This window comes from Protopterus annectens, chromosome 16.part0 (genome assembly GCF_019279795.1).
Source record: "Protopterus annectens isolate FY-2018-M chromosome 16.part0, PAN1.0, whole genome shotgun sequence".
Taxonomy (NCBI): domain Eukaryota; kingdom Metazoa; phylum Chordata; order Ceratodontiformes; family Protopteridae; genus Protopterus; species Protopterus annectens.
Genome location: NC_056750.1, coordinates 85,378,699 through 85,405,198, shown reverse-complemented (window position 1 = coordinate 85,405,198; position 26,500 = coordinate 85,378,699).

Genomic DNA, 26,500 nt, shown 5'->3' with positions numbered 1-26,500 from the left:
TGTACAATGTTTTATTGTAAATATTATCTTCTTGCAAAAAGTTTTGATCTGTAACTGCAGTTTTTCTCCCGAAGCCTCCACTGAAAATGGGTTTCTGACCCAGTGGACTTTCGCGGTTAACAAATGTCAATAAATAAATAAATAATTTCCTTTTTAGGTCTCCCAGATACATACTGACTATGGCAAATAAAGTTGCAGTTCCCACTTATAAGCAGCATTCACTGATGACAGCTGATTATTTCTCCCAACATTTTCTTAAGCTGTATAATAACAGTTTTTGGTGGAATATAAATACATGCCAGTGTAGTTCTCTTCTCTTGCCAGTGCCCCTCTGCCATTGTTATAGTTTTTCCTGTTTTATCACTGCTGGAGCTCTTCTAACCATTAGTAGAAGCGGTCTCCTTTTCCTTTATCCTAATATTCTGCTGATACCCATCCTGAAATCCTTTCTTTATCAAATTCACACATTCATTTCTTTACAAATATGTCTCTCTCAGCATTGCTATTTCCATTCTGCACTTCTTAATATAATTCAGTGCTCTTACCTTTTTGTCTATACCTGTAAGGTCATTTAGGTTTCAAGATAATATGGGTACTGCAGCCATTATTTATTTAGTTTTATTTATTGGCAGTTTGTTAACCGGGAGAGTCTATTGGGCCAGAGTGAGCCCTTTTTCAATGGATTCCTGGGAAGAAAAGCTCCAAGTACAAATATAAGGAAATAATAACAGCATATATCACATCAAGGTTAATAAGGGGTAATTAATAAAATAGCAATCAGCAGAAGTTATTACAAACATACAGAAGTGAATAGCACCATAGCTCAGCAGGAGTTAATGCAAACATACAGAAATGATAACATCTTAGATCATATCAATGTTAATACGGGGTAATTGTGAAAATAATCAGAAGTTATTGCCAACAACTTTACAAGACAGAAAATAACAGGACTGTGTGGCATGATATAATAGGACTTGGAGGCATGTCAAGGTTGTAGGGATTTATGGTCTGGTAAGCAATTTGAATACTGTGTGGGAGATAGTCTATGGTGTTGGTATGTTACTGTTGCAATGCAAGTAAGGTATAAATGTTAGGAAGGGTGGGAACAGAAGCACTGCCATTTTGAAGAGAGATAACAGTGGAGTAAGGTCTTAAAGCTTGAGAGGTTCTGGGGAGTTTGAATATGGGGCAAGAAAATTCCATTTCTGTGCAAGGGAAAATACAGGAGAGACTGCCCTGGGTTTGTACACTTAGGTTCATAGGTTCATAGGTTCATACTAGGCTATCTGCCCTAGGGCATTTATAAGCCTAGCCAGAGTGTGTTTGGCTTTCGCCACCCATTTTAAATTAATTTTGCTATGCCTTTTTTTGAGGTTAGTATACTGTGCCTCTGTCTAACAGTGACACAGAAGTGATAGCCGGGGTAAACCTATGATCTCCCATACACTCATCAAGATTCCTCTTGAAGAGAGTCAGTGAGGGACTCTGCCTAACCTGGACTGGGATTTTATTCCAGAGTGAAGGGAGCCTCTGGGTTATGAATCTGTCCCTCCAGCATGTCCTATTTATTTCAGTGCTGAGGTTCAAGTTTCTCGAGCGTGTAGCTCGATGGGATTTGGATTTTCTGAGGTGCAGCATGTCCATTAATTCCGGGTTGGACATGGCTTTATACGTCAGACACAGATCGCCTCTGAGCAGGCGGTATGCCACTGAGTAGAGCTGGAGTTTCTTTAACCAGGCAGCATATAGCATCTGCTTGAGCCCTTTGATCTTCTTGGTGAGGTACTTTTGGGGTCTTTCCAGTGGCTGCAGGTGTCTGGTAAGGTACATCCCAAAAGGGGCATTGTACTCAATTATGGGCCTGATGAGGGATGAGTAAAGAGGTACGATGACCTCCCCTGATCTAGATGTGAATCCCTTCATGATTAGGTGGGCTATATAAAATGTTTTTCTAACCACTTTGGCCACGTGGTTGTCAAATGAGAGATTGCTATCAACTTGGGTCGCCAGGTCCCTAATGACTTCTTCTGTACTTAATGGATTACCACCTATGTGGTAATTTGTGGGCGCTTTGTTTTTGCCAAAGGGGATGACTATACACTTTTTGGCGTTTAGCTTGAGGCCATGGCTCTGGCACCAGTTGTCTGTTTCTATGAGGCCCTTTTGGAGGATGCTTGTGTCGGCTGGAGAGTTGATTATGGCGCCCAGTTTGCAGTCATCTGCGAACATGGTCAGCCACAGTCCTTCTGTGTTGGCCTGTACTGCCGAGAAATATATACTGAACAAGAGAGGTCTCAGGACTGAGCCTTGTGGGATGCCAATTGTAACTGGTTTAGAGTCTGACATGGCTCCAGCAATTCTAACCATGTGGGTTCTGTCCTTGAGCCAGTTTGCAACCCATCTAGTGACATAGGGGTTTATATTTAAGCTGGTGAGCTTATCTATAATGCCCGAGTGGGGTATTGTATCGAAGGCTTTTGCGAGGTCCAGGTAGGCTGTGTGGACCACCTTCCCCTCATAAATGGCCTTGGTGACTGTTTCAAAGAAATCGACCAAGTTTAAGAGGCAGGATCTGCCCTTAACAAAGCCAAACTGGGTAGGATCCAGTGTCTGTAGGTCCCCAATATCTTTATTTATGAGGTCCATGATGATCCTTTCCATAGCTTTGCAGACCAAGCTAGTCAGGCTTATGGGGCGATAGTTTCCAGGATCCGTTGAGGCACCACCTTTGTGGGGAGGGACCACTGTTGCTGTACGCCACTCTTTGGGTACATATCCTGTAGTAAGGCTAAGATTGAACAGTAGTTTTATGTTTGGGTTTAGCTCTTCTTGGAGTTCATGTAGGATGCAGCCCGGGACACCATCTGGTCCCATTGATGCTGTGTTTTTTGCTTTGGAGAGGGCGGCTCTTACCTGAGCATCTGAGATGTTAGGGGGGCAGCACTCTGTTGGGATAGATATTTGCCCTTTTGGTGGGGAGAGGGGGAAGAAGTTTGCACTGAACCTGTCAGCTAGGATGTTGGCAATGTCTGTGGGCTTGGTGTATTTTTTGTCATTTTGGACTAATTCTGAGCATATCTGGGAATTCCCACCCAGGTTCCTAACATAACTAAAGAAAGCCTTGTGATTATCCTTAGTGTCCTGTGCAATTTTTCTCTCGAAGCTGGCCTTAGACGATTTTATGAGTGCCCATAGTTTTTTGCTAATACTGATCAGAGATGCCTTCCCTTTTTGGGATTTTGCTCTATCATGTAGTAGCTTCCTCCTTCTATTGTATAGTTTGTTTATGGTTGGTGTCCACCAGACAGGATGTCTGCCTTTGGAGGATTGGGTCTTGGTTTTATTTGGGATTGCATGATCCATGCATTCCTGAAGGTGTTCATAGAATGCGTTTATAAAGGATTCTGCGGTCTGGGCTGTATTTTCCACAGGCCCGGGGGCTTTGAAGGATTTCGCCTCAGTTTTGAGGTGTGTGAAATTTGCTTTAGAGAAGTTTTTCACTGTGGTTTTCTGGGCAGGGGGTGGGGTCAGGATGTGAATATCCAGTGAGATTAGTTTATGGTCTGATCTTACCAATGAGGGATACACTTCTGGTCTGGAGCATAGTGTCCCCATGTTGGTGATGATCAGGTCCAGTATGTTTTCCCCTCTTGTGGGAGTGGTAACAAGTTGTTCCATAGCATTTGAGTTTATAAATTCTAGGAACCTTTGGGCTAGGGTGTTGGAGCTAGAGTAATGCTCCCAGTCTATGTTTGGGTAGTTGAAGTCGCCCAATATAATGGTGTTTGGAGAGACCTTCATATTTTCCAGTATTCTCAGGAAGGCCAAGTGGGGTTCCTGTGTTTGGGAGGGTGGTCTGTAGCAGGCTATAAACTGGAAGGCAGTTTTACCCACAGTTAATTGCACATGGATAGTCTCTGATGCTTCGTGCTGTGCCACCAACCTGGAGGTGTGGGTATCTTTGACGAATATTGATACTCCCCCTCCTTTTGTGGTTCGGTCCATGTTTTGGGGCCAAAAAGCATGGTATGAGGTATAACCTGGCAGTGCTGGGGTGTTCTCGGGATCCTTGAACCAGGTTTCTGTTACTGCACAGATATCGATGTTCTCCATGCTAAGGAGAATTTCGAGTGTGTGCATCTTGAGGTTTAGACTTCTGGCGTTGAGTAGCATTACTCTTAGCTTCTTATCCCTTGTGATACCTATGGAGGTGGGTTTGTCTTTTGAGCCTTGCCTAAAAAAGGCACTATGGGGGTAGCAAGAGCCTTTGCCAATATCCGAAAGCCCAGGGGTGACAGGTGCAAGCCATCCCTAGCGAAACATCGTGGCTTGTCGAGCATGTCATCCCAGGCTGACAGGCATTGGATCCCCTTTGAGTGACACCAACACTTAAGCCAGTTGTTGAAATTGATCATCTTGCCTTCATATTGTGGCATCATTCTTGGTGAGGGTAAGATGCTACTCAAGGTCAGGGTCATACCGGCCTGGGCTACATGCTCAGAGAGCTCCTCTATGTCTCTTTTCATGTAGTCCAGGGGGGTACGTCTCAGGTCATTCACACCAGCATGGACAATGACTGAGTCATATTTGTACTTGCCTTGGAGTGACCAGAGTGCTTGTGTTATGTGGCGGATCCTAGTGCCCGACAGGCAGCTCACCGTGACCTTCTCCTTGTTCAGCCTGGTGGGCGGGACGTCAGTGTGCCTGACGATAGAGTCACCTATTACAAGTGTATCAGGTGTGTTGTTTAGCCTTAAGGGCTGTGACTGTTCGGCACACTGGCTTTGTGAGCTATGTGTTGCACGTGTTTTGTTTTGGGGTAGCGGTTGCTTGGGTGTCTGCTTTGGAGGTCTCTGCTGCTTAGGCAGATTTTTATTTAGAGCCTCAGTATGTTTTTGTGTGTTTATGTGTTTGGTTTGTTGTCGTGGTAGGTCTATGTGAGACTGGAATTGTAGTGAGTGTGGTTTCCTTCTCCTCCTGACTGGTTACACCAGTACTGAGTTGAGAGAGCTTAGCCTCCAGTTTGGCTATATGGTTGCATCTCTCACATGTGTTGGAATTTGTTGGGAGGAGGAGAGGGTTGTCTGTGTACATGAGGCAGTTGTAACATTGCCTCAAAATTCCCAGATTCACCAGCTGGACCGGAGAGGAGATTGACAACTGACCTTTGGACATGCTAGAATAGTATTGGGAATTCCTTTATAATTGAAAAAAGGGCCAATGGGGAACAAGGTACTCAAGGGGAGTTTGTGAGGGTGTAGTGCTTTTAATTTTTAGAGCTGACTTATATAATTGCTTTAGTGAGCAAGTGCCAGGTAACTTAAATGCAATGTGTTACAGGTAACTTAAATGCAAAAATGACAAACAGTAACTTTCTTTCAAGTGAAACAAGGAAATAAGTACAGTAAGCAATGCAGATATCACTAGGGATCCACAGAAGTGCTAAAAGGCCGCGTTTTAGGTGGAATTAGCATTTCAGGGAAATAAACAAACAACAAGCATACAAATAAAACTAGATTCAGCAGGCCTGGATCTAGTCTATGCTACAGCAAACAAGGTGTACCAATTTCAGTAAGAAACAGTTAGAATATGCAGGCACTATAAGCCTTTAACCAGAAATTCCCTGCTCAGAAGGGCAGAGTCCAGCCTCTCCTCCCACAAGAGTGCAGACCGCAATCCTTCTTAACGTAAAATAACTGGCCTGAAGCCCAAGTGCTTAAACCAGAACTAATACACTTTTAGAATAACAGACACTGAGCTCTCAATCAGCAGTTCACAACTTAGAAGGATGTAAGCTACCTGTCCTGCCACCACAGTGCAGGCCACAAACCTTCCTAATGTAAAACAACTGCTCTGAAGCTCAAGTGCTTAAACCAAAAGACTTAGAAATGATAGCTACACTTTATTCAAGTTACTACCAGCAGTAATAAATACAACTGAATACTTTAAAGAATGCCTGGATTAGTGCTCAAGTTATACAAACAAAGCTAGATTCAGCAGGCCTGGATCTAGTCTATGCTACAGCAAATGAGGTGTACCAATTTCAGTAAGAAGCAGTTCAAATATGCAGGCACTATAAGCTTTAACCAGAAATTCCCAGCTCAGAAGGACAGAGTCCAGCCTCTCCTCCCACAAGAGTGCAGAACACGAACCCTCTTAATGTAAAATAACTGGCCTCAAGCCCAAGTGCTTAAACCAGAATTAATACACTTTTAGAATAACAGACACTGAGCCCTCAATCAGCAGTTCCCAACTTAGAAGTATGTAAGCTACCTGTTCTGCCACTACAGTGCAGACCACAAACCTTCCTAATGTAAAACTGGTCTGAAGCCCAGGTGCTTAAACTAAAAGGCTTACAATGAGTTACACCAAGCAGTAATAAATACAATTGAGTACTTTTAAGATGATGCAAAAGCAAAATAAAGTAAGAAAAAACACAAATACAGTAAAAGCAGATAAGTTTTTTTTTTTTTTGGAAAGAGAGAAAGGAGTAGCAGAAACTAAGCTGATTGGCCTTCTCAAATGCTCTCCCTGTACTGGGTAGAATGAGGTAATGACACTAGACTGGGAGGAGGGTCCCAGATCAAATTTACACTAGGGGCGGGCAACTGCAAAGCCACCAACTATAAAAACACTATACCAACAGGCAGGGAGGGTGGGCAACAAACTGCAGAAATGTTACTCACAGCTGAAAAGCAGCAGTGAGCCTTTAAATGAAAGTTTTAAACAGCTAAAGGAGCCACTAGAAAAAAGAGTTTAACTGCAACAAGTTATCATAAACAAACAACCCAACAGATGCTTAATAAGAGTGGACAATTTCCAGTTAATACCTCACACACAGTGAAACTAGCTAGAAAAAATACACAGTACACAAAATGCTATAAACAACAAAGAAATAAAGAACAAAATAAACAAAAAACAGGATACTTAATGTTATATATTGTAGCTCCGAGTTTGCTGAGTGTCCTTCCTTCGATTAGCTCACTGAAAATGGCTGAACACTCACAACTGAGCTTCTTAGTAGGTTCTGGTTGTTAGACCTGAGGGATTAGTCAGGAAGGTGCATGGTAAGGGTGGAAGAGAGAGATGGGCACTGAGAAGGTTTGAAAATGAGTTTATGGAAACTGAAGAGTTGAATATAAGAGAGGAAGTTGGGAAGCTCTTGCCAGTTTAGAGAGTGTAGGGAGATACAGTGGTGAGAAGAAGATATAGTATTTGTTGCAAACTTTGAGATTTTATTGTAGCAGGATGACAGTTTAGATTTAAGGGTGGCTTGAAGGTTGTAATGTTAGGTGCTCCATACATGAGAGAGGGGAGTAGGTAAGTAGTAGACAGGGTATGTTTTGTTGAGGGGGTAAGATAGCGATTGTGGCAGTAAAGCATGCCAAGTTTCTTGGTGAGTTTTCTTAATGTTAGTCTGAAGGTGGATGTCAGACTTAAGTTGTTCATCGATAAGGACTCCTAGAAGCTTGGTATGGGGGACTACTTCAATCTGAGTCTTATTATGGCTTATTATAGAGAAGTCTTTGTCTAATTTGGTGTTTTTAGTTGAGGTGATTTGCGTGAGTTTGATTTTGGATGCATTGAGAGTTTGGTGATTGTTTAGCATCCTGTCCTCAGTGCTATTAAAGGCAGACTGACTTTCTTGTAGGAGTGTGGGAAGAATTTTAATGATTCGGTGATTGTTTAGCATCCAGTCCTTAGTGCTGTTAAAGGCAGACTGAGTTTCTTGTAGTAGTGTGGGAAGAGATTTGGAAAGTTTGGTGATTGTTTAGCATCCAGTCCTCAATGCTGTTAAAGGCAGACTGAGTTTCCTGTAGGAGTGTGGGAAGAGATTTGGAGAGTTCGGTGATTGTTTAGCATCCAGTCCTCAGTGCTGTTAAAGGCAGACTGAGTTTCTTTTAGGAGTGTGGGAAGAGATTTGGAGAGTTCGGTGATTGTTTAGCATCCAGTCCTCAGTGCTGTTAAAGGAAGACTGAGTTTCTTGTAGGAGTGTGGGAAGAGATTTGGAGAGTATGGTGATTGTTTAGCATCCAGTCCTCAGTGCTGTTAAAGGCAGACTGAATTTCTTGTAGGAGTGTGGGAAGAGATTTGGAGAGTTCGGTCATTGTTTAGCATCCAGTCCTCAGTGCTGTTAAAGGAAGACTGAGTTTCTTGTAGGAGTGTGGGAAGAGATTTGGAGAGTTCGGTGATTGTTTAGCATCCAGTCCTCAGTGCTGTTAAAGGCAGACTGAATTTCTTGTAGGAGTGTGGGAAGAGATTTGATAGAGCAAACGATAGTAGACTCATCAGCATATTGAGCCAAGTTTAGCAATTGGGATGCAAAGATGGAAGTAATTTATGAATATATTGAAGAGTAAAGAGCCTAGTATGGAGCCTTGGGGGACATCAATAGGGGTGTCTAGGTAGGCGGAGGTACAGTTATTCCATTTACTTGCCTGTTGCCTATTTGTGAGGTAGTTAGAAAAACAGTTGAGAGTTGGGGAGGAAATATTGAGGTGAGGGAGCTTAGACAGTAGAAAGGTATGGGATATGATGTCAAAGGCCTTGAATGAGTCTAGGAAGAGTGAAGAGACAATGTTTCCTGAGTCACAGATGTGCTTGATATTCTCAAGAAATGATAGGTGGGCAGCACTGTGGTTGGATCTAAAACCATGTTTTGTAGGGGTAAGGAGATGATTGCCTAAAAGATAAGGTAAGAGTTGTAGATGAATGCACTTTTTAAGAATTTTTGAGATAGGGGACAGGATGGCTATGGGGTGAAAGTTGGAGATGTCAGTGTTGTTGCCTCCTTTATGCAAGGGGATGATGAAAGCTTTTTTCCAGATATGGGGTACATAGGATTCTTGGATAGAATGGTCAATTAGTATACAGATGGGAAGGGCTATGCCCTTGACAGCTGACTTGAGAAAGTTGGAAGGTAAGTTGTCAAGGGCATCGGAGCATGGTTTTAATTTACTAAGAAGTTTTTGTATTATGCTAACAGGGATGGGTTTTAGAGAGAAGGGAGTGGGTGGGTAGTGGTGGTGGCAGAGGGAGAGGAGTTGGCAGATGGAGATGTAGATGGAGTTAAAGAGTTTTTGGGGAAGGATGCAGTTAACTTAGCTATTGAATCAATGAAGAAGGAGTTAAAGTTGGAGGCTATGGTATGGTCTGGAGCGTTAGGATCAGGGCAGGGGTTGTCTTCTCTGCTGGGGGTAAGGAGATTAGTGATGCTACTCCAAAATTACTTGGGGTTGGATTTGTGGTTATTTTGTAGCTTAGTGTAATAGGATTTGCAGTCTGAGGCAATATGTTTTTGAACTAAATTTCAAAGTTGTTTGTATTTCATTAGGGAGTTTAGTGTTTTAGGTTTTTGGTGGAGTTTCCAAGATTTGTCACAGGCATGCATGAGAGTTATGGCATCTTTGGAAAGCCATGGGGCAATTATGGATTTGAATCATTTAGTTCTTAGAGGAGCAAAATTAATTAGTGTGTTGATGAAGGTAGAATTAAAGTAGGTGACAGCATTATCGAGAGGGAGAGTTTTTAGGGTGTCCTAGTTCATTTGCTTTAGGCAGTCAGAGAAGGACTAAGGCTTGAAGTTAGTTAGGGTACTGGTTAAGGTGCTTGAAGTTAGTTAGGGTACTGGTTAAGGTGCATGAAGTTAGTTAGGGTACTGGTTAAGGTATAGTTCTGTTGCAGGTGTAGAGGAGAAGGAGAGCTAAGTGTGAAGGCAGGTAGGTGATCAGTAAGTGGATCTGGCAAGGTGCCACTGTTAGAGATGTTGTTGGGGTGAGAAACTAGGATCGTGCCTGAAGAATTATCTTTAGTGGGTCTGGTGGGAGAGTTAATTAATTGAGATAATCTGTACAGGTTTATATTATGGGAGGTGGTGGAGTGTATGGAAACCCAGCTGATATTAATGTCTCCTAGAACAATTGTTTCATTAGTGATATTAGAAGAGAACCAAGAAAGAATATCCTCATGAATGGAGATATTGTTAGTATGTAGTATGTACAGGGCAGCTATCACTATGTTTTATGGTTATTAATCTTTAGGAGGGGCAGGGTTATTATGGGGATATTGCTACAATGTGGTATGTACAGGGCAGCTATCACTATGTTTTATGGTTATTAATCTTTAGGAGGGGCAGGGTTATTATGGGAATATTGTTACCTGGTAGTATGTACAGGGCAGCTATCGCTATGTTTTATGGTTGTTAATCTTTAGGAGGGGCAGGGTTATTATGGGAATATTGTTAACTGGTAGTATGCACAGGGCAGCTATCACTATGTTTTTATGGTTGATAATCTTTAGGAGGGGCAGGGTTATTATGGAGATATTGTTACTATGGGGTATGTACAGGGCAGTTATCACTATGTTTTATGGTTATTAATCTTTAGGAGGGGCAGGGTTATTATAGGGATATTGTTACCTGGTAGTATGTACAGGGCAGTTATCACTATGTTTTATGGTTATTAATCTTTAGGAGGGCCAGGGTTATTATGGGGATATTGTTACCTGGTAGTATGTACAGGGCAGCTACCACTATGTTTTTATGGTTGATAATCTTTAGGAGGGGCAGGGTTATTATGGGGATATTGTTACCTGGTAAAATGTACAGGACAACTATCGCTATGTTTTTATGGTTTGTAATCTTTAGGATGGGCAGGGTAATTATGAGGATATTGTTACCTGGTAGTATGTACAGGGCAGCTATCACTATGCTTTTATGGTTTTTAATCTTTAAGAGGGACAAGGTTATTATGGGGATATTGTAAAAAAGAAAAATAAAATATACACCAAGACAATGGAGCCAAGACCCAGCTATAGCAATGGTAATAAAATAACAAAGAATAAAAAAAGTCACCATGCGCTGGGTCAAATGGTCGGATCTTAAAAGAACTCAAAGCAAATCAGTCCAACTGCAGTCCATACGCAAGCTCACAAATTCCCATCCAAGAAGTAACAAACGCTGCTGTCATAAATAAATTGTCCTTTTTTATGACAGCAGCGTTTATCACTATGTTTTTATGGTTGTTAATCTTTAGGAGGGGCAGGGTGACTTATTATGGGGATATTGCTACAATGTGGTATGTACAGGGCAGCTATCACTATGTTTTCATGGTTGTTAATCATTAGGAGGGGCAGGGTTATTATGGAGATATTTTTCCCTGGTAGTATGTACAGGGCAGTTATCACTATGTTTTTATGGTTGTTAATCTTTAGGAGGGGCAGGGTTATTATGGGGATATTGTTACTATGTGTGGTATGTACAGGGCAGCTATCGCTATGTTTTTATGGTTGTTAATCTTTAGGAGGGGCAGGGTTATTATGGGAATATTGTTACCTGGTAGTATGTACAGGGCAGCTATCACTATGTTTTTATGATTGTTAATCTTTAGGAGGGGCAGGGTTATTATAGGGATATTGTTACCTGGTAGTATGTACAGGGCAGCTATCACTATGTTTTTATGGTTGTAATCTTTAGGAGGGGCAGGGTTATTATGGGGATATTGTTACCTGGTAGTATGTACAGGGCAGCTATCACTATGTTTTTATGGTTGTTAATCTTTAGGAGGGGCAGGGTTATTATGGGGATATTGTTACCTGGTAGTATGTACAGGGCAGCTATCACTATGTTTTATGGTTGTTAATCTTTAGGGGGGCAGGGTTATTATGGGGATATTGTTACCTGGTAGTATGTACAGGGCAGCTATCACTATGTTTTATGGTTGTTAATCTTTAGGAGGGGCAGGGTTATTATGGGGATATTGTTACCTGGTAGTATGTACAGGGCAGCTATCACTATGTTTTAATGATTGTTAATCTTTAGGAGGGGCAGGGTTATTATTGGGATATTGTTACTATGTGGTATGTACAGGGCAGCTATCACTATGTTTTATGGTTGTTAATCTTTAGGAGGGGCAGGGTTATTATGGGGATATTGTTACTATGTGGTATGTACAGGGCAGCTATCACTATGTTTTTATGGTTGTTAATCTTTAGGAGGGGCAGGGTTATTATGGGGATATTGTTACCTGGTAGTATGTACAGGGCAGCTATCACTATGTTTTTATGGTTGTTAATCTTTAGGAGGGGCAGGGTTATTATGGGGATATTGTTACCTGGTAGTATGTACAGGGCAGCTATCACTATGTTTTTATGGTTGTTAATCTTTAGGAGGGCAGGGTTATTTTGGGGATATTGTACCTGGTAGTATGTACAGGGCAGCTATCACTATGTTTTTATGGTTGTTAATCTTTAGGAGGGCCAGGGTTATTATAGGGATAGTGTTACCTGGTAGTATGTACAGGGCAGCTATCACTATGTTTTATGGTTGTTAATCTTTAGGGGGGCAGGGTTATTATGGGGATATTGTTACCTGGTAGTATGTACAGGGCAGTTATCACTATGTTTTATGGTTGTTAATCTTTAGGAGGGGCAGGGTTATTATGGGGATATTGTTACCTGGTAGTATGTACAGGGCAGCTATCACTATGTTTTATGGTTGTTAATCTTTAGGAGGGGCAGGGTTATTATGGGGATATTGTTACCTGGTAGTATGTACAGGGCAGCTATCACTATGTTTTTATGGTTGTTAATCTTTAGGAGGGCAAGGGTTATTATGGGGAAAGTGTTACCTGGTAGTATGTACAGGGCAGCTATCACTAAGTTTTTATGGTTTTTACACTTTAGGAGGGAAAGGGTTATTATGGGGATATTGTTACCTGGTAGTATGTGCAGGGCAGCTATCACTATGTTTTATGGTTTTTAATCTTTAGGAGGGGCAGGGTTATTATGGGGATATTGTTACTATGTGGTATGTACAGGGCAGCTATCACTATGTTTTTATGCTTTGTAATCTTTAGGAGGGTAGGGTTATTATGGGGATATTGTTACCTGGTAGTATGTACAGGGCAGCTATCATTATGTTTTTATGGTTGATAATCTTTAGGAGGGGCAGGGTTATTATGGGGATATTGTTACCTGGTAGTATGTACAGGGCAGCTATCATTATGTTTTTATGGTTGATAATCTTTAGGAGGGGCAGGGTTATTATGGGGATATTGTTACCTGGTAGTATGTACAGGGCAGCTATCACTATGTTTTTATGGTTGTAATCTTTAGGAGGGGCAGGGTTATTATGGGGATATTGTTACCTGGTAGTATGTACAGGGCAGCTATCACTATGTTTTATGGTTGTTAATCTTTAGGAGGGGCAGGGTTATTATGGGGATATTGTTACCTGGTAGTATGTACAGGGCAGCTATCACTATGTTTTATGATTGTTAATCTTTAGGAGGGGCAGGGTTATTATAGGGATATTGTTACCTGGTAGTATGTACAGGGCAGCTATCACTATGTTTTTATGGTTGTTAATCTTTAGGAGGGGCAGGGTTATTATGGGGATATTGTTACCTGGTAGTATGTACAGGGCAGCTATCACTATGTTTTTATGGTTGTTAATCTTTAGGAGGGCAGGGTTATTATGGGGATATTGTTACCTGGTAGTATGTACAGGGCAGCTATCACTATGTTTTATGGTTGTTAATCTTTAGGAGGGGCAGGGTTATTATGGGGATATTGTTACCTGGTAGTATGTACAGGGCAGCTATCACTATGTTTTATGGTTGTTAATCTTTAGGAGGGGCAGGGTTATTATGGGGATATTGTTACCTGGTAGTATGTACAGGGCAGCTATCACTATGTTTTTATGGTTGTTAATCTTTAGGAGGGGCAGGGTTATTTTGGGGATATTGTACCTGGTAGTATGTACAGGGCAGCTATCACTATGTTTTTATGGTTGTTAATCTTTAGGAGGGGCAGGGTTATTATGGGGATATTGTTACCTGGTAGTATGTACAGGGCAGCTATCACTATGTTTTATGGTTGTTAATCTTTAGGGGGGCAGGGTTATTATGGGGATATTGTTACCTGGTAGTATGTACAGGGTAGCTATCACTATGTTTTATTGTTATTAATCTTTAGGAGGGTCAGGGTTATTATGGGGATAGTGTTACCTGGTAGTATGTACAGGGCAGCTATCACTATGTTTTATGGTTGTTAATCTTTAGGAGGGGCAGGGTTATTATGGGGATATTGTTACTATGTAGTATGTACAGGGCAGCTATCACTATGTTTTTATGGTTGTTAATCTTTAGGAGGGGCAGGGTTATTATGGGGATATTGTTACCTGGTAGTATGTACAGGGCAGCTATCATTATGTTTTTATGGTTGTTAATCTTTAGGAGGGTAGGGTTATTATGGGGATATTGTTACCTGGTAGTATGTACAGGGCAGCTATCACTATGTTTTTATGGTTGTTAATCTTTAGGAGGGGCAGGGTTATTATGGGGATATTGTTACCTGGTAGTATGTACAGGGCAGCTATCACTATGTTTTATGGTTGTTAATCTTTAGGAGGGGCAGGGTTATTATGGGGATATTGTTACCTGGTAGTATGTACAGGGCAGCTATCACTATGTTTTTATGGTTGTTAATCTTTAGGAGGGGCAGGGTTATTATGGGGATATTGTTACCTGGTAGTATGTACAGGGCAGCTATCACTATGTTTTTATGGTTGTTAATCTTTAGGAGGGGCAGGGTTATTTTGGGGATATTGTACCTGGTAGTATGTACAGGGCAGCTATCACTATGTTTTTATGGTTGTTAATCTTTAGGAGGGCCAGGGTTATTATGGGGATAGTGTTACCTGGTAGTATGTACAGGGCAGTTATCACTATGTTTTATGGTTGTTAATCTTTAGGAGGGGCAGGGTTATTATGGGGATATTGTTACCTGGTAGTATGTACAGGGTAGCTATCACTATGTTTTATGGTTATTAATCTTTAGGAGGGTCAGGTTTATTATGGGGATATTGTAACCTGGTAGTATTTACAGGGCAGCTATCACTATGTTTTTATGGTTTTTAATCTTTAGGAGGGACAGGGTTATTATGGGGATATTGTTACCTGGTAGTATGTACAGGGCAGCTATCACTATCTTTTTATGGTTTTTAATCTTTAAGAGGGGCAGGGTTATTATGGGGAAATTGTTATTATGTAGTATGTACAGGGCAGCTATCACTATGTTTTTATGGTTTTTAATCTTTAGGAGGGGCAGGGTTATTATGGGGATATTGTTACTATGTGGTATGTACAGGGAAGCTATCACTATGTTTTTATCTTTTTTAATCTTTAGGAGGGGCAGGGTTATTATTGGGATATTGTTACTATGTGGTATGTACAGGGCAGCTATCACTATGTTTTCATGGTTGTTAATCTTTAGGAGGGGCAGGGTTATTATGGATATATTGTTCCCTGGTAGTATGTACAGGGCAGTTATCACTATGTTTTTATGGCTTTTAATCTTTAGGAGGGGCAGGGTTATTATGAGGATATTGTTACCTGGTAGTATGTACAGGGCAGTTATCGCTATGTTTTTATGGTTTTTAATCTTTAGGAGGGGCAGGGTTATTATGGGGATATTGTTACCTGATAGTATGTACAGGGCAGCTATCACTATATTTTCATGGTTGTTAATCTTTAGGAGGGGCAGGGTTATTATGGAGATATTGTTCCCTGGTAGTATGTACGGGGCAGTTATCACTATGTTTTATGGTTGTTAATCTTTAGGAGGGGCAGTGTTATTATGAGGATATTGTTACTATGTGGTATGTACAGGGCAGCTATCATTATGTTTTTATGGTTTTTAATCTTTAGGAGGGACAGAGTTATTATGGGGATATTGTACCTGGTAGTATGTACAGGGCAGCTGTCACTATGTTTTTATGGTTGTTAATATTTAGAAGGGCAAGAGTTATTATGGAGATAGTGTTACCTGGTAGTATGTACAGGGCAGCTATCACTATCTTTTATGGTTGTTAATCTTTAGGAGGGGCAGGGTTATTATGGGGATATTGTTACCTGGCAGTATGTACAGGGAAGCTATCACTATGTTTTATGGTTATTAATCTTTAGGAGGGGCAGGTTTATTATGAGGATATTGTTACCTGGTAATATGTACAGGGCAGCTATCACTATGTTTTTATGGTTTTTAATCTTTAGGAGGGACAGGGTTATTATGGGGATATTGTTACCTGGTAGTATGTACAGGGCAGCTATCACTATGTTTTTATGTTTCTTAATCTTTAGGAGGGGCAGGGTTATTATGGGGATATTGTTACTATGTAGTATGTACAGGGCAGCTATCACTGTGTTTTTATGGTTTTTAATCTTTAGGAGGGTAGGGTTATTATGGGGATATTGTTACCTGGTAGTATGTACAGGGCAGCTATCACTATGTTTTATGGTTGTTAATCTTTAGGAGGGGCAGGGTTATTATGGGGATATTGTTACCTGGTAGTATGTACAGGGCAGCTATCACTATGTTTTTATGGTTGTTAATCTTTAGGAGGGGCAGGGTTATTATGGGGATATTGTTACCTGGTAGTATGTACAGGGCAGCTATCACTATGTTTTATGGTTGTTAATCTTTAGGAGGGGCAGGGTTATTATGGGGATATTGTTACCTGGTAGTATGTACAGGGCAGCTATCACTATGTTTTTATGGTTTTTAATCTTTAGGAGGGGCAGGGTTATTATGGGGATATTGTTACTATGTAGTATGTACAGGGCAGCTATCACTATGTTTTTATGGTTTTTAATCTTTAGGAGGGGCAGGGTTATTATGGGGATATTGTTACTATGTGGTATGTACAGGGCAGCTATCACTATGTTTTCATGGTTGTTAATCTTTAGGAGGGGCAGAGTTATTATGGAGATATTGTTCCCTGGTAGTATGTACAGGGCAGTTATCACTATGTTTTTATGGTTGTTAATCTTTAGGAGGGGCAGGGTTATTATGGGGATATTGTTACCTGGTAGTATGTACAGGGCAGCTATCACTATGTTTTTATGGTTTTTAATCTTTAGGAGGGGCAGGGTTATTATGGGGATATTGTTACTATGTGGTATGTACAGGGCAGCTATCACTATGTTTTTATGGTTGTTAATCTTTAGGAGGGCAGGGTTATTATGGGGATATTGTTACCTGGTAGTATGTACAGGGCAGCTATCACTATGTTTTATGGTTGTTAATCTTTAGGAGGGGCAGGGTTATTATGGGGATATTGTTACCTGGTAGTATGTACAGGGCAGCTATCACTATGTTATATGGTTGTTAATCTTTAGGAGGGTAGGGTTATTATGGGGATATTGTTACCTGGTAGTATGTACAGGGCAGCTATCACTATGTTTTTATGGTTGTTAATCTTTAGGAGGGGCAGGGTTATTATGGGGATATTGTTACCTGGTAGTATGTACAGGGCAGCTATCACTATGTTTTTATGGTTGTTATTCTTTAGGAGGACAGGGTTACTATGGGGATATTGTTACCTGGTAGTATGTACAGGGCAGCTATCACTATGTTTTTATGGTTGTTAATCTTTAGGAGGACAGGGTTACTATGGGGATATTGTTACCTGGTAGTATGTACAGGGCAGCTATCACTATGTTTTTATGGTTGATAATCTTTAGGAGGGGCAGGGTTATTATGGGGATATTGTTACCTGGTAGTATGTACAGGGCAGCTATCACTATGTTTTTATGGTTGTTAATCTTTAGGAGGGGCAGGGTTATTATGGGGATATTGTTACCTGGTAGTATGTACAGGGCAGCTATCACTATGTTTTATGGTTGTTAATCTTTAGGAGGGGCAGGGTTATTATGGGGATATTGTTACCTGGTAGTATGTACAGGGCAGCTATCACTATGTTTTTATGGTTGTTAATCTTTAGGAGGGTCAGGGTTATTATAGGGATAGTGTTACCTGGTAGTATGTACAGGGCAGCTATCACTATGTTTTATGGTTGTTAATCTTTAGGAGGGGCAGGGTTATTATGGGGATATTGTTACCTGGTAGTATGTACAGGGCAGCTATCACTATGTTTTATGGTTGTTAATCTTTAGGGGGGCAGGGTTATTATGGGGATATTGTTACCTGGTAGTATGTACAGGGCAGCTATCACTATGTTTTATGGTTGTTAATCTTTAGGAGGGCAGGGTTATTATGGGGATATTGTTACTATGTAGTATGTACAGGGCAGTTATCACTATGTTTTAATGGTTTTTAATCTTTAGGAGGGACAGGGTTATTATGGGGATATTGTTACCTGGTAGTATGTACAGGGCAGCTATCACTATGTTTTTATGTTTTTTAATCTTTAGGAGGGGCAGGGTTATTATGGGGATATTGTTACTATGTAGTATGTACAAGGCAGCTATCACTATGTTTTTATGGTTTTTAATCCTTAGGAGGGGCAGGGTTATTATGGGGATATTGTTACTATGTGGTATGTATAGGGCAGCTATCACTATGTTTTTATGTTTTTTAATCTTTAGGAGGGTAGGGTTATTATGGGGATATTGTTACCTGGTAGTATGTACAGGGCAGCTATCACTATGTTTTTATGGTTGTTAATCATTAGGAGGGTAGGGCTATTATGGGGATATTGTTACCTGGTAGTATGTACAGGGCAGCTATCACTATGTTTTTATGGTTGTTAATCATTAGGAGGGGTAGGGCTATTATGGAGATATTGTTACTATGTGGTATGTACAGGGCAGCTATCACTATGTTTTAAAGATTGTTAATCTTTAGGAGGGGCAGGGTTATTATAGGGATATTGTTACCTGGTAGTATGTACAGGGAAGCTATCACTATGTTTTTATGGTTGTTAATCTTTAGGAGGGGCAGGGTTATTATGGGGATATTGTTACCTGGTAGTATGTACAGGGCAGCTATCACTATGTTTTCATGGTTGTTAATCTTTAAGAGGGGCTGGGTTATTATGGGGATATTGTTACTATGTGGTATGTACAGGACAGCTATCACTATGTTTTATGTTTTTTAATCTTTAGGAGGGCCAGGGTTATTATGGGAATATTGCTACTTTGTAGTATGTACAGGGCAGCTGTCAGTATGTTTTTATGGTTTTTAATATTTAGGACGGGCATGGTTATTATGGGGATATTGTTCCCTGGTAGTATGTACAGAGCAGTTATTACTATGTTTTATGGTTGTTAATCTTTAAGAGGGGCAGGGTTATTATGGGGATATTGTTATCTGGTAGTATGTACGGGGTAGCTATCACTATGTTTTATGGTTTTTACTCTTTAGGAGGGGCAGGTTTATTATTAGGATATTGTTACCTGGTAGTATGTACAGGGCAGCTATCACTATGTTTTTATGGTTGTTAATCTTTAGGAGGGCAGGGTTATTATGAGGAAATTGTTACCTGGTAGTATGTACAGGGCAGCTATCACTATGTTTTTATGGTTGTTAATCTTTAGGAGGGCAGGGTTATTATGGGGATATTGTTACCTGGTAGTATGTACAGGGCAGCTATCACTATGTTTTTATGGTTTTAATTCTTTAGGAGGGGCAGGGTTATTATGGGGATATTGTTACTATGTAGTATGTACAGGGCAGCTATCACTATGTTTTTATGGTTGTTAATCTTTAGGAGGGGCAGGGTTATTATGGGGATATTGTTACCTGGTAGTATGTACAGGGCAGCTATCACTATGTTTTATGGTTGTTAATCTTTAGGAGGGGCAGGGTTATTATGGGGATATTGTTACCTGGTAGTATGTACAGGGTAGCTATCACTATGTTTTATGGTTATTAATCTTTAGGAGGGGCAGGGTTATTATGGGGATATTGTTACTATGTAGTATGTACAGGGCAGCTATCACTATGTTTTTATGGTTTTTAATCTTTAGGAGGGGCAGGGTTATTATGGGGATATTGTTACTATGTAGTATGTACAGGGCAGCTATCACTATGTTTTTATGTTTTGTAATCTTTAGGAGGGTAGGGTTATTATGGGGATATTGTTACCTGGTAGTATGTACATGGCAGCTATCACTATGTTTATATTATTGTTAATCTTTAGGAGGGGCAGGGTTATTATAGGGATATTGTTACCTGGTAGTATGTACAGGGAAGCTATCAATATGTTTTTATGGTTGTTAATCTTTAGGAGGGCAGGGTTATTATAGGGATATTGTTACCTGGTAGTATGTACAGGGAAGCTATCAATATGTTTTTATGGTTGTTAATCTTTAAGAGGGGCAGGGTTATTATGGGGATATTGTTCCCTGGTAGTATGTACAGAGCAGTTATCCCTATGTTTTTATGGTTTTTAATCTTTAGGAGCGGCAGGGTTATTATGAGGATATTGTTACCTGGTAGTATGTAAAGGGCAGCTATCACTATGTTTTTATGGTTGTTAATCTTTAGGAGGGGCAGGGTTATTATGGGGATATTGTTACCTGGTAGTATGTAGAGGGCAGCTATCACTATGTTTTCATGGTTGTTAATGTTTAGGAGGGGCAGGGCTATTATGGAGATATTGTTCCCTGGTAGTATGTACAGGAAAGTTATCACAATGTTTTATTGGTTTTTAATCTTTAGGAGGGGTGGGTAATTATGAGGATATTGTTACTATGTAGTATGTACAGGGCAGCTATCACTGTGTTTTTAAGGTTTTTAATCTTTAGGAGGGGCAGGGTTATTATGGGGATATTGTTACTATGTGGTATGTACAGGGCAGCTATCACTATGTTTTTATGGTTGTTAATCTTTAGGAGGGCAGAGTTATTATGGGGATATTGTTACCTGGTAGTATGTACAGGGCAGCTATCACTATGTTTTTATGGTTGATAATCTTTAGGAGGGGCAGGGTTATTATGGGGATATTGTTACCTGGTAGTATGTACAGGGCAGCTATCACTATGTTTTATGGTTGTTAATCTTTAGGAGGGCAGGATTATTATGGGGATATTGTTACCTGGTAGTATGTACAGGGCAGCTATCATTATGTTTTATTGTTGTTAATCTTTAGGAGTGCAGGGTTATTATGGGGATATTGTTACCTGGTAGTATGTACAGGGCAGCTATCACTATGTTTTTATGGTTGTTAATCTTTAGGAGGGGCAGGGTTATTATGGGGATATTGTTACTATGTAGTATGTACAGGGCAGCTATCAGTATGTTTTATGGTTGTTAATCTTTAGGGGGGCAGGGTTATTATGGGGATATTGTTACCTGGTAGTATGTACAGGGTAGCCATCACTATGTTTTATGGTTGTTAATCTTTAGGAGGGGCAGGGTTATTATGGGGATATTGTTACTATGTAGTATGTACAGGGCAGCTATCACTATGTTTTTATGGTTTTTAATCTTTAGGAGGGGCAGGGTTATTATGGGGATATTGTTACCTGGTAGTATGTACAGGGCAGCTATCACTATGTTTTCATGGTTGTTAATCTTTAGGAGAGGCAGGGTTATTATGGGGATATTGTTACTATGTAGTATGTACAGGGCAGCTATCACTATGTTTTTATGGTTGTTAATCTTTAGGAGGGGCAGGGTTATTATGGGGATATTGTTACTATGTGGTATGTACAGGGCAGCTATCACTATGTTTTTATGGTTTTTAATCTTTAGGAGGGCAGGGTTATTATGGGGATATTGTTACCTGGTAGTATGTACAGGGCAGCTATCACTATGTTTTATGGTTGTTAATCTTTAGGAGGGGCAGGGTTATTATGGGGATATTGTTACCTGGTAGTATGTACAGGGCAGCTATCACTATGTTTTTATGGTTGTTAATCTTTAGGAGGGGCAGGGTTATTATGGGGATATTGTTACTATGTAGTATGTACAGGGCAGCTATCACTATGTTTTTATGGTTGTTAATCTTTAGGAGGGCAGGGTTATTATGGGGATATTGTTACCTGGTAGTATGTACAGGGCAGCTATCACTATGTTTTTATGGTTTTTAATCTTTAGGAGGGGCAGGGTTATTATGGGGATATTGTTACCTGGTAGTATGTACAGGGCAGCTATCACTATGTTTTTATGGTTTTTAATCTTTAGGAGGGGCAGGGTTATTATGGGGATATTGTTACTATGTGGTATGTACAGGGCAGCTATCACTATGTTTTTATGGTTGTTAATCTTTAGGATGGGCAGGGTTATTATGGGGATATTGTTACTATGTGGTATGTACAGGGCAGCTATCACTATGTTTTTATGGTTGTTAATCTTTAGGAGGGCAGGGTTATTATGGGGATATTGTTACCTGGTAGTATGTACAGGGCAGCTATCACTATGTTTTTATGATTGTTAATCTTTAGGAGGGGCAGGGTTATTTTGGGATATTGTTACCTGGTAGTATGTACAGGGCAGCTATCACTATGTTTTTATGCTTGTTAATCTTTAGGAGGGGCAGGGTTATTTTTGGGGATATTGTTACCTGGTAGTATGTACAGGGCAGCTATCACTATGTTTTTATGTTTTTTAATCTTTAGGAGGGCAGGGTTATTATGGGGATATTGTTACCTGGTAGTATGTACAGGGCAGCTATCACTATGTTTTATGGTTGTTAATCTTTAGGAGGGGCAGGGTTATTATGGGGATATTGTTACTATGTGGTATGTACAGGGCAGCTATCACTATGTTTTCATGGTTGTTAATCTTTAGGAGGGGCAGGGTTATTATGGGGATATTGTTACCTGGTAGTATGTACAGGGCAGCTATCACTATGTTTTTATGGTTGTTAATCTTTAGGAGGGCAGGGTTATTATGGGGATATTGTTACCTGGTAGTATGTACAGGGCAGCTATCACTATGTTTTATGGTTGTTAATCTTTAGGAGGGGCAGGGTTATTATGGGGATATTGTTACCTGGTAGTATGTACAGGGCAGCTATCACTATGTTTTTATGGTTGTTAATCTTTAGGAGGGGCAGGGTTATTATGGGGATATTGTTACTATGTGGTATGTACAGGGCAGCTATCACTATGTTTTTATGGTTGTTAATCTTTAGGAGGGGCAGGGTTATTATGGGGATATTGTTACCTGGTAGTATGTACAGGGCAGCTATCACTATGTTTTTATGGTTGTTAATCTTTAGGAGGGCAGGGTTATTATGGGGATATTGTTACCTGGTAGTATGTACAGGGCAGCTATCACTATGTTTTTATGGTTGTTAATCTTTAGGAGGGGCAGGGTTATTATGGGGATATTGTTACCTGGTAGTATGTACAGGGCAGCTATCACTATGTTTTTATGGTTGTTAATCTTTAGGAGGGGCAGGGTTATTATGGGGATATTGTTACCTGGTAGTATGTACAGGGCAGCTATCACTATGTTTTTATGGTTGTTAATCTTTAGGAGGGGCAGGGTTATTATGGGGATATTGTTACCTGGTAGTATGTACAGGGCAGTTATCACTATGTTTTATGGTTGTTAATCTTTAGGGGGGCAGGGTTATTATGGGGATATTGTTACCTGGTAGTATGTACAGGGTAGCTATCACTATGTTTTATTGTTATTAATCTTTAGGAGGGGCAGGGCTATTATGGAGATATTGTTCCCTGGTAGTATGTACAGGAAAGTTATCACAATGTTTTATTGGTTTTTAATCTTTAGGAGGGGTGGGTAATTATGAGGATATTGTTATCTGGTAGTATGTACAGGACAGCTATCACTATGTTTTTATGTTTTTTAATCTTTAAGAGGGGCAGGGTTATTATGGGGATATTGTTACTATGTAGTATGTACAGGGCAGCTATCACTAAGTTTTTATGGTTTTTAATCTTAAGGAGGGGCAGGGTTATTATGGGGATATTGTTACCTGGTAGTATGTACAGGGCAGCTATCACTATGTTTTCATGGTTGTTAATCTTTAGGAGGGGCAGGGTTATTATGGGGATATTGTTACTATGTGGTATGTACAGGGCAGCTATCACTATGTTTTTATGGTTGTTAATCTTTAGGAGGGGCAGGGTTATTATGAGGATATTGTTACCTGGTAGTATGTACAGGGCAGCTATCACTATGTTTTTATGGTTGTTAATCTTTAGGAGGGGCAGGGTTATTATGGGGATATTGTTACCTGGTAGTATGTACAGGGCAGTTATCACTATGTTTTTATGGTTTTTAATCTTTAGGAGGGGTGGGTAATTATGAGGATATTGTTATCTGGTAGTATGTACAGGGCAGCTATCACTATGTTTTTATGGTTGTTAATCTTTAGGAGGGGCAGGGTTATTATGGAGATAGTTTTACCTGGTAGCATGTAGAGGGCAGCTATCACTATGTTTTATGGTTGTTAATCTTTAGGAGGGGCAGGGTTATTATGGGGATATTGTTACCTGGTAGTATGTACAGGGCAGCTATCACTATGTTTTATGGTTGTTAATCTTTAGGAGGGGCAGGGTTATTATGAGGATATTGTTACCTGGTAGTATGTACAGGGCAGTTATCACTATGTTTTTATGGTTTTTAATCTTTAGGAGGGGCAGGGTTATTATGGGGATATTGTTACCTGGTAGTATGTACAGGGCAGCTATCACTATGTTTTTATGGTTGTTAATCTTTAGGAGGGGCAGGGTTATTATGGGGATATTGTTACTATGTGGTATGTACAGGGCAGCTATCACTATGTTTTTATGGTTGTTAATCTTTAGGAGGGCAAGGGTTATTATGGGGAAAGTGTTACCTGGTAGTATGTACAGGGCAGCTATTACTATGTTTTATGGTTGTTAATCTTTAGGAGGGCAGGGTTATTATGGGGATATTGTTACCTGGTAGTATGTACAGGGCAGCTATCACTATGTTTTTATGGTTGTTAATCTTTAGGAGGGGCAGGGTTATTATGGGGATATTGTTACCTGGTAGTATGTACAGGGCAGCTATCACTATGTTTTATGGTTGTTAATCTTTAGGAGGGGCAGGGTTATTATGGGGATATTGTTACCTGGTAGTATGTACAGGGCAGCTATCACTATGTTTTATGGTTGTTAATCTTTAGGAGGGGCAGGGTTATTATGGGGATATTGTTACCTGGTAGTATGTACAGGGCAGCTATCACTATGTTTTTATGGTTGTTAATCTTTAGGAGGGGCAGGGTTATTATGGGGATATTGTTACCTGGTAGTATGTACAGGGCAGCTATCACTATGTTTTTATGGTTGTTAATCTTTAGGAGGGGCAGGGTTATTATGGGGATATTGTTACCTGGTAGTATGTACAGGGCAGCTATCACTATGTTTTGTGGTTGTTAATCTTAAGCTGGGGCAGGGTTATTATGGGGATATTGTTACCTGGTAGTATGTACAGGGCAGCTATCACTATGTTTTTATGGTTGTTAATCTTTAGGAGGGGCAGGGTTATTATGGGGATATTGTTACTATGTGGTATGTACAGGGCAGCTATCACTATGTTTTCATGGTTTTTAATCTTTAGGAGGGACAGAGTTATGATGGAGATATTTTACCTGGTAGTATGTACAGGGCAGCTATCACTATGTTTTATGGTTGTTAATCTTTAGGAGGGGCAGGGTTATTATGGGGATATTGTTACCTGGTAGTATGTCCAGGGTAGCTATCACTATGTTTTATGGTTATTAATCTTTAGGAGGGGCAGGATTATTATGAGGATATTGTTACCTGGTAGTATGTACAGGGCAGCTATCACTATGTTTTTATGGATTTAATCTTTAGGAGGGGCAGGGTTATTATGGGGATATTGTTACCTGGTAGTATGTACAGGGCAGCTATCACTATGTTTTTATGGTTGTTAATCTTTAGGAGTGCATGGTTATTATGGGGATATTGTTACCTGGTAGTATGTAAAGGGCAGCTATCACTATGTTTTTATGGTTGTTAATCTTTAGGAGGGGCAGGGTTATTATGGGGATATTGTTACCTGGTAGTATGTACAGGGCAGCTATCACTATGTTTTTATGGTTGTTAATCTTTAGGAGGGGCAGGGTTATTATGGGGATATTGTTACCTGGTAGTATGTACAGGGCAGCTATCACTATGTTTTTATGGTTGTTAATCTTTAGGAGGGCAGGGTTATTATGGGGATATTGTTACCTGGTAGTATGTACAGGGCAGCTATCACTATGTTTTTATGGTTGTTAATCTTTAGGAGGGGCAGGGTTATTATGGGGATATTGTTACCTGGTAGTATGTACAGGGCAGCTATCACTATGTTTTATGGTTGTTAATCTTTAGGAGGGGCAGGGTTATTATGGGGATATTGTTACCTGGTAGTATACACAGGGCAGCTATCACTATGTTTTATGGTTGTTAATCTTTAGGAGGGGCAGGGTTATTATGGGGATATTGTTACCTGGTAGTATGTGCAGGGCAGCTATCACTATATTTTATGGTTGTTAATCTTTAGGAGGGGCAGGGTTATTATAGGGATATTGTTACCTGGTAGTATGTACAGGGAAGCTATCACTATGTTTTATGGTTTTTAATCTTTAGGAGGGACAGGGTTATTATGGGAATATTGTTACCTGGTAATATGTACAGGGCAGCTATCACTATGTTTTTATGTTTCTTGATCTTTAGGAGGGGCAGGGTTATTATGGGGATGTCGTTACCAAGTAGTATGTACAGGGCAGCTATCACTATGTTTTATGGTT